This window comes from Lactuca serriola, chromosome 4 (genome assembly GCF_051521515.1).
Source record: "Lactuca serriola cultivar US96UC23 chromosome 4, Lser_US96UC23_V15, whole genome shotgun sequence".
Classification (NCBI taxonomy): Eukaryota; Viridiplantae; Streptophyta; class Magnoliopsida; order Asterales; family Asteraceae; genus Lactuca; species Lactuca serriola.
In genome coordinates this window covers 131,048,079-131,052,668 of record NC_136411.1, presented here as the reverse complement: position 1 = coordinate 131,052,668, position 4,590 = coordinate 131,048,079, and the positions used below count along the sequence as shown (strand labels likewise).

The window sequence follows — 4,590 nt, the reverse complement described above, 5'->3', positions numbered from 1 at the left end:
AACTTTTAAAATTCTAAGGGCTAACTTGGAATTAAAGTATTCATAAGTGAAAACTTTTCCAATTTCCAAAACTTGAGGGCAAGTTTTGAAACTATTCAAAACTAATTAACTCCATAACTTATGTGTTTAAAGTAATTTTAATTAAAAAAACTCTTCAAGTTCCATAACTTGAGGACCAGTTATGTAAGACTTTAAACTAATAAAAGAATGTAACTTTTCTTTATTTTGTAACTTATGGAATTAATTAAGGTTACACATATTATTACTTAATGAAGTGACTCTTGAACCTCCATAACTTGAGGACAAGACTCTTCATTTTTTGTAACCATTGCCAACTTTTATGAGTTTTATGAAACTTAAATGTGGCTTTTCATATAACTTGAGGACAAGTTACAAAAACACATTTTAGAATCAACTCTTAGATTAATTTGGATTGAAAACAACAATTTCACATAACTTTCTATTAATCTAAGCAAGTCATAAGAACAAGATAATTCAAATCAAACTTTTTCATGTAATTAGTCTAAACCTTAAACTAATACAAAAGATGAATCTATTGACAATTTGCTTTGAAATTGGATTAACATGAGCATTACCACATCAAAAACAAGTTTATAAGTCCAAAAACATCTTAGGGTAATGTTCCTAGTCCAATTCCAGCCAAAACAATTGAATATATGCTGTCTGGGGGTCCAACTCGTCGAGTACACGAACCAACTCGGCGAGTTGGATGCTTTTTGTCTTTGACTCGGTGAGTCCATTAGTGGACTCGGCGAGTCTGTTGTGCAGACAACACCAAAATTCGATTTTTAAGCCAATTTTGCAAGTATAACAAGAAAAAAAAGCCTAGGCTCTGATACCACTGCTGGGTTTTGAGCATTCTAACACTCCTAAGTGTACATGCATCCCTAAATACCTTGGATCTATGTTTTCTCTATTATACATGCAAATATGAACTTTCCAAGGTATTACCCTATCTAGCATACTGATATTGCCATATTTATACATATTTTTAGGCAATATTTAAGTACATTTTTATATATATTTTGGGCATTTGCATAGAATAATGATACTTATAAGGTTAAATTATATTTTACAGCCAAAAAGAATACATTTTGAAGAAAGGGACTAAAAGCGTTAAAGGATGAAACTTTGGAGGTTAAAGGATTGAAAGACAAGAAAAACACCCAAAAAAAAGACGTACTCACGACGTGAACAGTTGATGGTTCACGACGTGAGTGGAAAGAATTAGAAGATAAGCATCCGGGTGAAGGAATCCTTGACAATCACGATAACCTCAAGTTCACGACGCGAGTTTTAAATGCTCACGACGTGAACGGTGATTTTCGAGAATATATATATACCCTTCTTCATTATGATTTGGGGCAGACTTTGGCTGGCTTAGGAGGATTCCTGGAGACGAAATTCAGAGGAAGAGAAGCGCTGGAAGTTGGTTTTAACACCAAGGAAGAAGGAGTTCATAATTTGTCTTTATAGATTGGTACATTTAAAAATCTTTTTGATTATAGTATTTGTTTGTTTAGCTGTTAATATGTCCAGCTAAATCTAGCTGCTTCTGTTAGCTAGATGAAGCTGGAACTCATGGTTTTAATGCATTAGACTTAACTTTACTTGTTGGTGATATGCTTGTGTTGATTGATTTTACTTAGCATGCTTGAATTAATTATTTGATTGCTTTGAATTCTTGTTCTGTGTAGTTAGTGAATACAAATCTGCATGAACTTGAATACCTAATAATATAGTGAACACTAGTTTATTGGAGCTAAGATCAAACCAATCTTAGATTAGTAATTGAATCATTAAATCAAGCTGTGTTAGAGAACTCGTATTATGACTGTAATTGTGTTTTGATTAATCAATCTTTCATGGCTCCAATCTTATTTAGTAATTGATTATGTGTTAATTATTGTATGAACATAGATAGATTTACATGAATTGATTAATAATTAGTAGATTTAGAACTAAATTACTAATACTTCCTTAATTGGTCACCAACAGTAATAGTCATAGCTAATGTATAACCATTGAGTGAAAGCGGATTCGAACTAACGGAAGTTTTTCATTTATTGATTGAGTTTTGGTTAAAGGATTAAGTTCATCTAAACTTGCAAAATTAGATAAAACCCTTTTTAGTTTATAATAGTTAGATTAATTTAGTAGTGAATAAATTAATTAATAATACCGTTCTCTGTGATCGACACCCAACTTACCAAATTATTCTTTAATTCGACTAGGTACACTGCCTAGGTGCATTTTAGTTAGTTAGTTAGTTAGGTTATAAATTATAAAATTAGTGGGTACTATCGTGCATATCAAGTTTTTGGTGCCGTTGCCGGGGAACGGCTTAGTTTATTATTTATTTATTTGCTTTAGGTTAATCGATCCTTTTTGTGGGATAAAACCTGCAAAAAGTTAATTTTTCAGCAAAGTTGTTATTAGCATTAGTTTTTTTTTGGTTTGTTCAGTTTTCACGACGTGAGGGCACCTCTCACGACGTGAATTTAATACTTATCAGCTTTTATTCATTTAGTAGATATTTTTATTAATTTTGTTTTTTAGTTTCTAGGAAGGTTTGATTTTTTTTTTCAGATTACAGAACTCACGACATGATTTTATAGACTCACGACGTGAGAACTGTGATTTTTAGCTTTCTTTAGTTTTTAGTTTATTTTTCTATTTTAGTTCGTTTTTACGTTGTTATTTTGTTTAGTTTGCAGGAGTTCATGACCAGAGGCTCTAACACACCTTTGGTGCCACCACTTGAAGATCCGGAGTCAACCCTTCACAAAAACAAGAATAAGAACGCGAAGGAAGATCACACGCCAAAGAAGACGCCATTGCAAGAATTAAAATCAGATTTTTCAAGGAAGTCGGGAAAGAAGACAGAAGAATCAAGTTCAACCCCAAAGGAGAAAAGCAAAGTTGAAGAATTTGGTCCAGTTTCTAATCCACACGAATCTGAATACGATTCAGACCTAGAATTCGAAGTATTTGCAAGTGATCCCGAAGACAAGCAAGAGAACGGAATGGAAAACATTGAGGAGATGTCCATGGGAGCTTACAAGAAACGGATACGAGAGGATGTGGGTCTCGGTTCAGCCCAACCCGCAATACCTGCCACTTCCACATTCGAGTTGAAGGGGCACATCTTGACTGCACTGAAGGATATCCCATTTTATGGGAAGGATCATGAGGATGCTTTTAAGCATCTTAATGAAGTCAATGACATTGCAGATTACTTCAATGTCCCAAATGCCAATAGAAGCACCGTCTTGCTTAGGATGCTTCCCATTACTTTTAAGGGAGCTGCTAAAGAGTGGTTAAAATCACTTCCACCAGGTACGATCACCACTTGGGCTCAAATGCGCGAGCAGTTTTTTGACCAATTTTGCCCACCATCCAAGATAGCTAAACTCAAGAAGGCAATAGCCAACTTTGAACAACAACCGGGGGAGTCATTATACGAAGCATGAGAGCGTTACAAAGGCTTGCTCAGAAATTGCCCTCAACATGATCTTAATGTCCAACAAGAGATGTCAATCTTCTATGATGGGGTCAACGTTATGACAAGGCAACTCCTTGATTCTCAAGGACCTTTGACAAAGAAAAATCCAAGGGAGGTCAAGGATTTGATTGAAGAATTCACGAACCACTCTCGTGAGTACCACAACCCTAGGCAAGATGGAATCAAAGGTAGTGGAGGTGCACAAACTGAAGAAATAGCAGCTATGATGGCTATGATGAATAATATGGACCGGAGGTTAACACAAATGGACCAATCAATTCATGCTATAAGAGTTGGTTGCGAACGGTGTAATGGTCCACACTTGACCAAGGATTGCAATTTGGATGAGTACGGGAATAAAAAGGCTCAAGTATGCTACTCGAGTGGGGACAAGTACGATGAAGACTGGAGGAAACCGAAGAAAGAGTGGCTGCCATATGAAGAATACAAGAAGCAAAAGGAAGAGAAGTATAAGAAAACAAGCCGAGGCTTCTACCAAAAGGAGCAGCCACCAGCGGAGAAAAAACCCGATCTAGAGACCATGTTAGTTAAGTTTATGGAAGCTTCAGAAAAGAGACACGAGGCTACTAATTCTGCTATTGATGAAAAAAGAACTTTGATGAAGAATCATCACACAATGATGGTAGAACAACAAGCTTTAATAAAAAATTAACAAGCCTCCATCAATAATCTTGAAGTGAAACTTGGTCAACTAACCACTTTGGTTCATGAGAAGATGTCCCCGAAAAATCCTAAAAAGAAGACCCAATCTCATGTAATGGACATAGATACTGAAGAAGAGGCCATCTCTGAGCTCCTTGAAGCATTAGAAGAGGAGCCACAACAGCCTGATCCAAAGTCGAAGAAGGCCAATCTCGAAAATCAAAATGTTGCTAAAATAGCGATCTCACGACGTGAGACATATAGGCTCACGACGTGGCCCCATCCTGAACAGAAAGATTCCGTCTTTGTTTCAACATATCAACCACCTTTTTCGTTTCCTTCCTGAGCTGCCCTTAGTCCACTGGAAAGAGAGCATATAGAGTTTATTAAGCACGTGAAGG

The 4,590-nt window shown here is 35.9% G+C and overlaps 1 non-coding gene across 1 annotated transcript; it reads right to left on the bottom strand.

Annotated features, from left to right (window-relative positions):
- Positions 1-3,431: 3,431 nt before the first annotated feature.
- LOC145103411 (small nucleolar RNA R71) lies at positions 3,432-3,538 on the bottom strand. The gene has a single exon (XR_013706504.1). It is a non-coding gene; the product is annotated as a small nucleolar RNA R71 (small nucleolar RNA).
- Between the last annotated feature and the right edge of the window lie 1,052 nt (positions 3,539-4,590).